General features: G+C 42.2%; 1 long non-coding RNA gene across 1 annotated transcript; it reads right to left on the reverse strand.

Annotated features, from left to right (window-relative positions):
- Window positions 1–925: 925 nt before the first annotated feature.
- On the reverse strand, window positions 926–13,580 carry LOC132383366 (uncharacterized). The gene is made up of 4 exons (XR_009508644.1): window positions 13,326–13,580; window positions 10,378–10,453; window positions 1,114–1,484; window positions 926–1,016 (listed from the first exon to the last, which is right to left on the reverse strand). It is a non-coding gene; the product is annotated as an uncharacterized LOC132383366 (long non-coding RNA).
- Window positions 13,581–14,178: the final 598 nt, after the last annotated feature.

Genomic DNA, 14,178 nt, shown 5'->3' on the forward strand with positions numbered 1-14,178 from the left:
CAGTTTGATGTTGTTTACAAATTCACTCTGGCAAACTCTGTGACGACACTAGTACCAAGCTGTATCGGTGCTTGCCCTTCCCTTGGACTACATCAGTGACGTGGAGAGGGGGAACCTGCTGCATGGGCAAAGGCCGGTTCTTCAAACCTTCCTGGCCAGGCTTGCGCCCTGGAGAGGATACAGTCCACCAGAGGCCCAAACCCATGATCCTCTGGGATCGACAGCTGCCTACTACATATCGTATTGTAATACACCAACATAAAGGTCAATCACAAACACAGGAAAGTTTGTGGATGCTGGAAATCCAGAGCAACACACACAAAATGCAGGAAGAACTCAGCAGGTCAAGCAGCATCTATGGAAAGCAATAAACAGTTGAGAACTGAGAAAGAAGACGCCTGATTAAAAGGGTTAGGGAAGGGGAAAGAGGCAAACTGGAAGGTGATGGGTGAGAAAGGACAAGAGCTGGAGAAGAAGGAATGTGATAGGAGAGGAAAGTGGACTACAGGAGAAAGGGAAGGAGGAGGGGACCCGGGGGAGGTGATAGGCAGGGCAGAGTGGGTAATAGAGGAAGGGGAGGGGGTTTTGCATTGAATCTAACCTGGAATTGCTGACTGAATTTAGTTGTATCTCACTAAGCTTTAGCTAACTCAAGGAATGTTTGATATTAATCAACCATAAAGAATGTGCACAGCAAAATTACAATACAACTGAGTTTTTTCACATTTCAACCTGATAACTATAAGCTGATTAAGATCAGAATCAGATTTAATATCATCAGCACATGTCCTGAAATTTGTTGCTTTGTAGCAGCAGTGTGTTGCAATGCATAATAAAAGCATTAAATTACAATGGTATGTGTATAAGAAAAGAAAATTAAATTAAATTAACAGTGCAGAATGGGAGGGAAAATAGTGAGGAAGTGTTCATAGTTCAAAGTAAAATTTATTTCCGCGTATGTAAATGTCACCACATACAATCCTGGGAGGTTTTTTTTGTGGGCATTCTGAGGAAATCTGTAGGAGTAACAGTAAACATTAAAAACAAGGAACTGTAAATTGTAAACAAAATATAAATACATAGTAATAAATAATAAGCACAAAATAACAATACCTGTATAACAGTCCTTAAATGAGTGTAGCTATCCCTTTTTGTTCAAGAGCTTGATAGTTGAGGGGTAGTAACTTTTCTTAAAACTGTTGGTACGAGTCCTGAGGCTCTTGTACGTTCTGCCTGTTGGCAGCACGGCCTGGGTGGTGTGTGAGGACTTTTGATGATGGATGCTGCTTTTCTACGGCAACGTTTCATGTAGATGTGCTCAATGGCTGGGAGGGTTTTACCCCTGAAGCACTGGGCCAAATCCATTACCTTTAGTAGGATTTTTTGCTCAAAGCCATTGGTGTTCCCATACCAGGTCTTTGCAGCCAGTCAGCACATTTCCCATCACACATCCAAGTTTTTTGATGCTGGACCTCCGCAGACTCCTGAGGAAACAGACGCACTGTTGTGCTTTCTTTGCAATAATATCAACAGCACACGACACACAACACACAGCGCAAATAGCATAAATGGGTACGATTTCTGGATGCCCTCATGGGTTGAAACATCCTTGTATCATCTGCTCTGTTGAGCCCTTGCAGAATTGTGTACATTTCAAAGCGATTGCCTCTAATCTTTTTGAACTTTGGCCAATAGACCAAGTACTGGAAGTATTAGGTATCAATGCAGGGCCAAGATCCTCTCACAAACCAGGCACAAGACCAGAACATCCCAGATCCCATCTGAATTGCTGACTGATGTATTTTATTAAAAAAACTTTAAAAAATCTTGTATACATGAAACAAACTTCAAGTTTGTACATTTTAAGATATTTATTACTTTAAGAATAGTCTTTTTAAGTTTTAAAACCATAATGAGTCAGTAGGTATTAACAGTAAACAGTTAATGGAAGGTTAGTAGTAAGGCAAAACACCAGGAGATTTTGCTTTCAATTCTAATTGTCAAACTTTGGTTGAGTAATCATTTTTAACCAAATTCTTTTCATATCCCCTTTCCCACCATCACTCTTGTGATCGCCGAGACCTGCAAATTCACACAGTGCTGCTTTCTTGTTTTTTGTGTAGTTCACCACAGCTTCCTTACCTAACCAGTCCGGGACCGAGGTGAATGTTGATAAACTAAGGTCCAGGGAAGAAAGGGGTGATAGGAAGTTAAAAGAGGAAAGAAAAGGAAGGGGGGGGGAGGGAGAGGAGAGAGAGAGAGAGAGAGAGAGTGAGAGAGAGAGAGAGAGAGAGAGAGAGAGAGAGAATAGATTGGCTGCATCACAACCTGGTATGGAAACACCAATGCCCTTGAATAGAAAATTCTACAAAAAATAGTGAATACAGCCCAGTCCATTACCGGTAAAGTCCTTCCTACCTTTGACCAAGTCTACATGAAATTAACATAGAAACATAGAAAACCTACAGCACAATACAGGCCCTTCGGCCCACAAAGTTGTGCCGAACATGTCCTTACCTTAGAAATTACTAGGCTTACCTATAACCCTCTATTTTCCTAAGCTCCATGTACTTATCCAAAAGTCTCTTAAAATACTCTATCATATCCACCTCCATCACCATTGCCAGCAACCCACTCCATGCACTCACCACTCTCTGAGTAAAAAACTTACTCCTGACATCTCCTCTGTACCTGCTCCCCAGCACCTTAAACCTGTCACAGGAAAGCATTATCCATCATCAGGGACCCCTACCATGCTCTTTTCTCTCTGCTGCCATCAGGAAGAAGTTACTAGAAGCTCGGGACTCGTTCCACCAGGTTCAGGAACAGTTAATGCCCCTCAACCATCAGGCTCTTGAACCAGAGGGGATAACTTCACTCAGCTTCACTTGCCCCATCATTAAAATATTCCCACAACCAATGGACTTACTTTCAAGGACTCTTTATCTCACATACTCGATTTTTGTTGGGGTTTTTTTTGCATTTGCACAGTTTGTTGTCTTTTGCACTCCGGTTGAAACCCCTAGTTGGATGGTCTTCTTCTGAGGCTATTATAGATACTATTCCATGGATTTGTTGAATATGCCCACAGAAAGTACATCTCAGGGTTGTATAATACTAAGGTAGGAGGCATTGTGGATAATGAAGTAGGTTTTCAAAGCTTGCAGAGAGATTTAGGCCAGTTAGAAGAGTGGACTGAACGATGGCAGATGGAGTTTAATGCTGATAAGTGTGAGGTGCTACCTTTTGGTAGGAATAATCCAAATAGGACATACATGGTAAATGGTAGGGCATTGAAGAATGCAGTAGAACAGAGTGATCTAGGAATAATGGTGTATAGTTCCCTGAAGGTGGAATCTCGTGTGGATAGGGTGGTGAAAAAAGTTTTTGGTATGCTGGCCTTTATAAATCAGAGCATTGAGTATAGGAGCTGGGATGTAATGTTAAAATTGTACAAGGCATCGGTGAGGCCAAATTTGGAGTATTGTGTACAGTTCTGGTCACCAAATTATAGGAAAGATATCAACAAAATAGAGAGAGTACAGAAAAGATTTACTAGAGTATTACCTGGGTTTCAGCACCTAAGTTACAGGGAAAGGTTGAACAAGTTAGGTCTTTATTCTTTGGAGTGTAGACGGTTGAGGGGGGACTTGATAGAGGTATTTAAAATAATGAGGGGGATAGATTGAGTTGACGTGGATAGGCTTTTTCCATTGAGAGTAGGGAAGATTCAAACAAGAGGACATGATTTGAGAGTTAGGGGCAAAAGTTTAAGGGTAACACGAGGGGGAATTCCTTTACTCAGAGAGTGGTAGCTGTGTGGAATGAGCTTCCAGTAGAAGTGGTAGAGGCAGGTTCGGTATTGTCATTTAAAGTAAAATTGGATAGGTAGGTGGATAGGAAAGGAATGGAGGGTTATGGGCTGAGTGCAGGCCAGGTGAGTGTAAGCGTCGGCATGGACTAGAAGGGCCGAGATGGCCTGTTTCTGTGCTGTAATCGTTATACAGTAGGTACTTTGAAAATAAAATCACTTTGTCTTTAATTATTCCATATGTAAATATACCTAAGTTGTATGAAAATGAAAAGCAGTTTAGAATGTGGAATATAGTGTTACAGTGCAAGCAGACAAATAAATACAAAGTACACCGCAGATGCTGGGGTCAAAGCAACACATACAACATGCTGGAGGAACTCAGCAGGTCAGGCAGCATCCGTGGACATGAGCAGTCAACGTTTCGGGCTGAGACCCTTTGTCAGACAAATAAATGTCAAGGGCCTTGACAGGGCCAACAGAGAGATCAAGAATTTATTGTTATTATACAATAAATCCATTCAAACATCTTACAAGAGCGTTGTAGAAGCTGTCCTTGAGCCTGGTGCTGCACGTCTTCAAGCTTTTCTAAGCCTTCCATGTAAACTCGCAACTTCCTTAACAGAGTGAGGCTGAATGCTGCCTATCCCCATGGGACCATTGGCCACAGCCAGCACGATTTTTCCAATGAAAAGAAACAAAAACAACTATTCGCCTAAAATCTACTCAGATAGGGTGAAAGGTGAAAATTTTAAAGGGAACAAGAGGGGTAACTTCTTCACTCAGAGAGCTGTGAAAGTGTGGAATGAGCTGCCAGCACATGTGTTGCATGCGAGCTCGACTTCAACGTTTAAAAGAAGTTTGGATTGGTACATGGATGGTAGGGGTATGGAGGGTTATGGTCCCAGTGCAGGCCAATGAGAGTAGGCAGTTTAAGTGGTTCTGCATTGACTAAAGGGCCTGTTTCTGAGTTGTATTTTCCTATGACTCTATGTTAGAGACCCACACACTCACATATTAACTGATCATGTCTGTAAGATGCTTTAAAATTCAATAATAGATTTCGATTGTGTGGAGGAAAAAATCATGGGAATGTTACTGAAGGTCTGGAAATTTTGTAATTTGTTTATGAGAACGATCAACATGTTTTCAGATTTCATGTGCATTTGAGATGCTGGGAAATTCCTAGATATGCTAATATTAGAAATCCCAGCATTGACAAACAAATATGGCATTATCTTTACCTGATGGTTACCCCCCAAGCAAGAATCCAATTTGAGTCATTGACAGCTCAATGGCACCACACTCATTTCAAAGACTATTACATACTAGCTTATTTCCTGTTCAATTGAGCTTTGGATCGAACTTTGGAAGCATGCTCTATTCAGAAAGTAATACCACCATTCACCACCCAGGTCATGCTCTCTTCTCGCTGTTGACATCAGAAAGAAGGTACAGGAGCTTCAGGACTCACATCAGCAGGTTCAGGAACAGCTATTGCCTCAGGTCACTTGGCCATTGAAATGTTCCCACAACCAATTGACTCACTTTCAAGGACTCTTCACCCCATGTTCTCAATATTTATTGTTTATTTATTTATTATTATTATTTATTCTTTTTGTATTTCCACAGTTTGTTGTCTTCTGCACACTGGTTGAACGCCCTAGTTGGGCGGTCTTTCGTTGATTCTGTTACGGTTATTATTCTATAGATTTATTGAGTATGCCCACAGGAAAATGAATCTCAGAAGTATGTGGTGACATATATTTCAACTTTGATCATAAAATTTACTTTGAACTTTGAACCTTGTTGGAGATGTATTTTGAATGAGATGTTAACCTGAGCATCTGCCTCTGCAGATGGGCCCAGCCATTCCCCTATTTCTTTATGACACAGAAGGACAGTACTCAGCCCATTGAGTTAATGCTAACTCAGAGATCGTTCCCAAGCCACCCAATAAATCTACTTGCATGTTACTCTCCTCACATTCCCATCATCTCCCCTCAATTTTACCACGCACTGACATGTGGTCAACCAACCTGCATGTGTTTAGGGTGAAACCAGAGCTCCTGGACAAATTCCTAATAGACAATAGACAATAGGTGCAGAAGTAGACCATTTGGCTCTTCAAGCCTGCACCGCCATTTTGAGATCATGGCTTATCATATACTATCAATACCCGGTTCCTGCCTTGTCCCCATATCCCTTGATTCCCCTATCCATAAGATACCTATCTAGCTCCTTCTTGAAAGCATCCAGAGAACTGGCCTCCACTACCTTCCGAGGCAGTGCATTCCAGACCCCCACAACTCTCTGGGGGAAGAAGTTTTTTTCCTTAACTCTGTCCTGAATGACCTACCTCTTATTCTCAAACCATGCCCTCTGGTACTGGACTCTCCCAGCATATGGAACATATTTCCTGCCTCTATCTCGTCCAATCCCTTAATAATCTTATATGTTGCAATCAGATCCCCTCTCAATCTCCTTAATTCCAGCGTGTACAAGCCCAGTCTGTCTAACCTCTCTGCGTAAGACAGTCCAGACATCCCAGGAATTAACCTCGTGAATCTACGCTGCACTTCCTCTACAGCCAGGATGTCCTTCATTAACCCTGGAGACCAAAACTGTACACAATACTCCACGTGTGGTCTCACCAGGGCTCTGTACAAATGCAAGAGGATTTCCTTGCTCTTGTACTCAATTCCTTTTGTAATAAAGGCCAACATTCCAGTAGCCTTCTTCACTGCCTACTGCACTTGCTCATTTACCTTCAGTGACTGATGAACAAGGACTCCTAGATCTCTTTGTATTTCTCCCTTATCTAACTCTACACCGTTCAGATAATAATCTGCCTTCCTGTTCTTACTCCCAAAGTGGATAACCTCACACTTATTCACATTAAACGTCATCTGCCAAGTATCTGCCCACTCACCCAGCCTATCCAAGTCACCCTGAATTCTCCTAACATCCTCAGCACATGTCACACTGCCACCCAGCTTAGTATCATCAGCAAATTTGCTGATGTTATTCTCAATGCCTTCATCTAAATCGTTGACGTAAATCATAAACAGCTGTGGTCCCAATACAGAGCCCTGTGGCATCCCACTAGTCACCACCTGCCATTCCGAGAAACACCCTTTCACCGCTACCCTTTGCTTTCTATCTGCCAACCAGTTTTCTATCCATGTCACTATCTTACCCCCAATGCCATGAGCTCTGATTTTACCCACCAATCTCCTATGTGGGACCTTATCAAATGCCTTCTGAAAATTGAGGTACACTATATCCACTGGATCTCCCTTGTCTAACTTCCTGATTACATCCTTGAAAATAGTCAAGGTGGAAGCTCCCTACAGACAGGATTATCTGTGCCACTGTACTCTGCTCTTGTGTAGTGGCATTTGACTGAATGTTAATTCTAACTCTAACCCTTCAATAAATCATTCTTCAATTCTTGTTGCAAACTTGGCTAGCCACCAGCCTCACCCTCTCCTTGGCCACCCTTGAGTCTGAAAAGAAAGTTTTCATACCTGACACCCTATATGACTGAGTTGAGCTTCCAAACCAGTATGCAATATAATCTACCTGAATTGCCAACCCGATGTCTCTGTCAATCTGGTGCTACTTAAATCCTCTGTTCTACTTCTTGCTGCCTCAGTAAAGCAGTCCCACTTAACCCGTACATTCTCTCTTCCCCCCTCTTCCATATGGCAGAAGATACAAAAGCCTGAAAGCACATACCACCAGGCTCAAGGACAGCTTCCATCCCTCTCCTATCAGACTTTTAAATGGAACTCTTCAGAAAATACGCTTCAAAGCTGTATATGTTAGGGAAGAACCTACATGAAATGGGGGAAGAGATTAAATGGCTGAGGGAAATTCAGAATCAGAATCAGGCTTAATATTAATATTGGCATACATCATGAAATTTATGGTCATGAGGCAGCAGTACATTGCAATATACAATAATAAAAACTGTAATTGTCAGTGAGTATAAATATATTAAAATGTTAAATTAAATAAGTAGCTCAAAAAGAGATAAAAATAGTGGGGTGGTGTTTATGGGTTCAATGTCCATTCAGAAATCCGATGGCAGAGGGGGAGAAGCTGTTCCTTGAATCGTTGAGTGTGTGCCTTCAGGCTCCCGTATCTCCTTCCTGATGGTAGCAACGAGAAGAGGGCATTTCCTGCGTGAGGGGGGTTCCTCAGGGATGGATGCCACCTTTCTGAGGCATCGCTCCCTGAAGAATTCCTGAATGCTGGGGAGACTGGTGCCCATGATGGAGCTTACTGAGTTCACAATTTGCTGCAGCTTATTTCAATCCTGTGCGTCCCCACCCCATACCAGATGATGATGCAGCCAATAAGAAAGCCAGTTAGAACTCTTGTATGACAAGATGGACTCTCGACCTCATAATCCACTTTGTTATGATCTTGAACTTCATTGTTTACCTGCTGTGTGTTTTATTTGTGTTTTATCACGTTATTCTGCATTGTTACTGTGTTCCAGCTCAGTGCTCTGGGTAATGATTCGATCTGTATAAGCTATGCAGGACCAGCACTTCACTCTTTCTTGGTGCATAAGACAATAATGAATCAATGCCAATTACACTGAGACTCAACGATTTTAATACTTGTGAACATTTTGAGATGTAGGGATGAGAAATGGGTGTTTGCATGAATAAGATTGTGTATTTAGCAGAGGGATCTGAGGTTCGTGGAGTGCTGGGATGACTGACTGAAATCATTGTCGGGGTAACAAAATTGTGGATGAGTGTTTACTGGTTTCGGGAGCACAGTAAAGATGCCAAAGGAAGAGATATAAAGGAAGTTTTGATTTGAATTCCATCAGACCATAAATAAAGGAACAGAGTTAGGCCATTAGGCCCACTGAGTCTACTCCACCATCTCATCATGTCTGATTTATTATATCTCTCAATCCTATTCTCATGCTTTCTCCCCATAATCTTTGATCCCCAACTAATCAATAAACTATCCACTTCCACATTAAATATACCCTATGACTTGGTCTCCACAGCCATCGATAGAAATGAATTTCATAGATTCACCACCCTCTGGCTGAAGGAATTCTTCTTCATCTCTGTTCTAAATGGACGTACCTCTGTCCTGAGGCTGTGCCCTCGGGTCCTAGACTCCCACATTACAGGAAGCATCCTCTTCATGTCCACTCTAACAAGGCCTTTCAAGATCATTTCAATCGACTTTCTTTCTTTTAAACTCCAGCAATCACAGGCTCAGAGCCATCAAATGCTCCACATGTGTTAACACTTCCACTCCTGGTATCATTCTTGTGAATCTTTTCTGGCCCTTCTGCAATGCCAGCACATCCTTTCTTCGTTAAGGGGCCAAAAACTTCTGACAATACTCCAAGTGTGGTCTGATCAATACCTTATAAAGCCTCAGCCTTACCAGGCATTTGTCAGTTCTGACTCCCAATGAATGTTTGTTCAGGGTGATGTACATAAGCACCGAGATGAGATGTTCACAAGCCTGTAACTTACATTACCAATGAAACATTAAAGTCCAACATTGGAAGTGACAGCTATTTAGGATTTCTGTGGAATTTTCAATAAGTAACCTCAATGTGACTCTCTGTTCAGAATTCAGATAGCAATGTACAATGACAATAATCGATAGCAGTAGGGTGTGTTACAGGGGTAAATGTTCACCTCGAAAGGACAAGATCATTGATAGAACATGATTTGGAATATGAGCTCAAATACCACCACTATTGCAGTAACTGGGGAACCGAAAGCCAGTTGGTTAAACAAGCTTGGAATTCTAAAGCTGTTATTAATAATCAAACTACTGAATTGCTGTAAAGATTTATTTGATTTCCCATCCAGAGAAATTAAACCCCATTATCCTTATCCTCTCTGGGTTACACATGCCTCCAGATCCATTGCAATGTTGCTGCCTCTGAAAACGGTTAAGGACGCGACACTACTGCAAGAAACAGGCCCTTCAGCCCATCTAGTTTGTGCTGAACCATTAATCTGTCTAGTCCCATTTGCCTGCATCCTGACTGTAGCTCTCCATAGCCCTCTCAAGCATGTGATTTGTTGAAACCACCATGATCTCTGCTGCCTTCTGAGTCTTTGACCATGAACTCAGCCAGCCCTTTCCCTCCCACCTGGCTTTACCTATCACTTTCCAACTGGACTCCTTCCCCTCCCCCTACCTTTTTATTCTGGCATCTTCCCCTTTACTTCTCAGTTCTGATGAAGGGTCTTGGCCCGAAACGACGATTGTTTATTCATTTCCGTAGACGCTGCCTGGCCTGCATTTTGTGTGCATTGCTTTGGATTTCCAGCATCTGCAGGCTTTCTGGTATTAATGAGTTATTCAGGAAGATGGTTTGTCAGGGGCATTTAGGCATGAACAATAAATACTCATTTCCACCCACATCCTGTGATTGAAAATAGTACTCCATTGAGAGAATTAAATAAATAACTTAGTTAGCATTTCACTTTCAAATTTGCTAAGTATACCGTGTTTGGAGGGCAGCCAGCAATGTTCCATTATAGAGATGATTAACAACTTACAATTGGACATCTAATCACAAGAACTCTCTTCCTCTATTCCCCGAATCCTCCAAAACTTCAACATTCATGTCATTTCCTGGACACAAGTGGAAGGAGAATGAAGTACTGTTAGTCCAGATCCAACTCAGCACAAAAAACAGAAGATAAAGAACAGAATAATAATAATAAAACACAATAAATACAAATGTATAAAATATCTTATACACATTGATTGACTCTACATCCAGAAAGTTACTCTCGGCAGTACTAACAAAAAATAATGGAGTGTGGTGGATTTATTGGGTGGAGGTGTTGATTAGTCTCACTGCTTTGGGAAAAAAACTGATTTTGAGCCTGGTGGTCCTGGTGTGGATGCTACGTAGTCTCCTCTCTGATGAGAGTGGGACACACAGTCTACGAGCAGGGTGGGTGGGATCCCTCATGATGTTACTGGCCCTTTTCCAGCACCTTTCTGTATGTATGTTCTGGATGGTAGAAAGGGTAGTGCCAGTGATGCGTTGGGCAGTTCTGATTACCTATTGCAGAGCCTTCCTGTCCGCCACAGTGCAGTGCTTATATCAAACTTGTTGGGATGCTCTCTACTACACACCGGTAGACTATCATGAGCACTTTCCTGTTGCTCAGAGTTGTCTAAGCCCTGGATAGTGAATGGGCTGCATTTTCTAATAACAAAATCAGCAATGGCCCATCAGATGCCGTCTGACTTGCCAAGTTTTTCAACCATTTTCTGCTTTTATTTCAAATTTCCCACACCCCTGCAGCCGTTTGGATTCTCACTTCTACTTACTGCCCGTCTCTGTAGTGGCATATTCACCCCTACACAATACAGCTTTCCCGCAACATGAGTGGTGGTTGAAATGTACTTATTGGAGACTGCAGGCAATTCTTGAATGAACACGCAGAGTAGCAGTGGAAATTCCATGTAAATTTATTATCGAAGTACATATACCTGATTCATTTTCCTGTGGGCATATTCAACCAATCTATAGAATAGTAACTATAACAGGGTCAATGAATGATCAAGTAGAGTGCAGAAGACAACAGATGGTGCAAATGCAAATATAAATAAATAGCAATAAATAACAAGAACATGAGATGAAGAGTCCTTGAAAGTGAAAGCATTGGTTGTGGGAACAGTTCAATAATGGCGTGAGTGAAGTTGACTAAAGCTATCCCCTATGGTTCAAGAGCCTGATGGTTGAAGCTCTTGTACCCTTTTCCTGACAGCAGCAGTAAGAAGAGAGCACCAGCGATTTGAGTTCCTTTCCTGACACTGTCTGTAAGGAGTTCGTACACATTCGCCCTGTAACCACATGGATTTCTTCCACATCCCAGAGATGTTTGTAGTTTAATTCTTCACATGGATGTATTGGTTGGCACTGGTTCACTGGGCCGGAAGGGTCTGAAATAAAATAAATTGCCTCTTCGAACGGTGGATTTCCTTGTTCCACTGGTAATGTGAGTAATTATTATCAAGACAGTGGGATCCAGACCCCAGAGAGTATCAAAGCAACCGAACCTGATGCTTGCACAATGATTTAGATGTTGGGCCAGATTGAAGTCAGGATGTCAGGACCGGAGGCAAGAGTTGGGCTGGTTCAGCTCCCTGCTCCACTCTGCACTGAACTAAGTGTCCGTGGACAAACTCTTTCTGTGGATTTCAGTTCGGAATGCTATTTGCTTGCTTTTATTGTTTGCATGATTTGTCTTTTTCTTCTGTCTGTTAGGTGTTTGATGGTCCTTTTTTTAAACGGGTTCTTTTGGGTTCCCTTGTTTCGTGGCTGCCTGTGAGGAGACAAGTCTCAAGGTTGTACAATACTTTGATGATAACTGTACTTTTGAACTATGTCTCATGAACAGCTCAATGTGGAGCTTGTCTGTGGGTCACTGTGGGTGACACTTCACGATCCTATCGAACAGAAGTGACAACATTTTGTGTTGGAATAGACCTGCTTCTGATGGATCACAGCCACTCCTCAAATCTCCAATCGGTGCAGCAGTGTCCCTTTTGAAAACCTTTGAAGTCTTTTAACTTTTCATCCTGGTGAAAAAGCCCAGAGATTTTTTCAAAAACTCAAGGAAATTTCCAGTCATCTTGCATCAACAGGCTTGGGTAATCTTCCAGCCTCCTGCACGATAACAGGATTAGACAGAGCGCAGAGCTGGCAAATAAACTATGACTGAAATTCCGCAGGATGATGAAATATTGTATAATACACTGTGTACACCGACTTACCTTCAACCAGTCCTCTAATATCAACCTACTTAAAAACACTTTGTTTCCTTCTCCAGTATTTTCCAGAAACTCCCTTTACATTACAGATACCGGCTATTGTGTGCCAAATATTTTATCTCTCCTGATACTGCTTTTTCTCTCCTTTCTCAGTTTATTTTCTTTTTAACCATTTCACTTACTCTCCTGATATGAATTTTATGAAATGTTTTAGCCCATTGGCTGGTTATTTTTGGAGAGGCTGCTTCTGGGAGAATTAAAAATCAAAGACCAGACTGAAGAGGTTCATTACAATCATCACAGCAGCCAAAGATCGCCATTGAGATGTGGGTAATACGCACAAAGTGCTGGAGGAACACAGCCAGGCAGCATCTTCAGAAAAGAGTAAACAGTCAACGCTTCTGGTCAAGGCCCTTCGTCAGGACTGAGAAGGAAGGGGGAAGATGAAAGGTCAAGCTGGACCAAGGTGTAAAGCACAGTAGCACATAATGCACACATAACACACAATAACTTAGGAAAATAAATTAAATCTACAAATAAATTACACATAGATAAACAAAGTAAAGTGCATTAATTAAAACTGTATGGTACAGTACAAGTTATCCAGTGACACTTCAAATGCATTGAGGCAGGGAGTTCAGAAGCCTAATGGCCTGAGGGAAGAAGTTGTTTCCTATCCTGACCGTTCTTGTCTTTATGCATCGGAGTCTCCTACCTGACGGTAGAAAGTCAAAGTGGATGCTGGATGGATGGATGGATGGGACCCTTGATAATACTAAGGGCCCTGCGTATGCTGCACTCCTGATGAATGTTGCTGATGGATGGTAGGGAGACCCCTATGATCCTCTCAGCCATTCTCACAGTCCTTTCGATCTGATGAGTGAAGGGTTAAATTAACAAATCAGAAATGGCATGAGAAGCAGACAAGATTTTTTTTACTCTATGCCACGCACATAATAGAGAACACAAAATTACCCAACAGCCACAACAATATAGCAACATAGAGTCATACAGTCCTGGGACAGGCCCTTCAGCCCACTGATTCTGTACTAACCATTTACATTGATCCCACTTTCTTCTTCCTCTAATCCCAACAACTTCCCCCAGATTTCCCCTGCCTTCTTCCTCTTAGGCCAAGTGATATTAGAACTAGAGGTTAAGAGCAGTAGGTGAAATATTTAAGGGGAATCTGAGGGAAAACTTCTTCACTCAGAGTGTGAAATGTGCTGCCTGCAAAATGTGGGATCAACTGTAACATGGAAGAGAAGTTTGGACAGATACATGGAAGGGAGGGGCTTGGAAGATGCAGGCAGGTGGGAAGGTGCAGAAGATCAGGTTGGCATGGACAAGGTCAGCAGTTCCCAACCTTTATATGCCATGGATGTTTTACCATTAACTGAGGGATCTGTAGCCCCCAGGAGGGAAACCCCTGGACTAGATGGACTGATGGGCCTGTTTCTGTGACAGTGCTCACTGAGACCTCAAGAAGGCAGTATCCATCATTAAAGACCCAGGAGATGCCCTCTCCTCATTGCTACCATCAATGAAGACACCCACTCAACGTTTCA

This window comes from Hypanus sabinus, chromosome 30, assembly GCF_030144855.1.
Source record: "Hypanus sabinus isolate sHypSab1 chromosome 30, sHypSab1.hap1, whole genome shotgun sequence".
Taxonomy (NCBI): domain Eukaryota; kingdom Metazoa; phylum Chordata; class Chondrichthyes; order Myliobatiformes; family Dasyatidae; genus Hypanus; species Hypanus sabinus.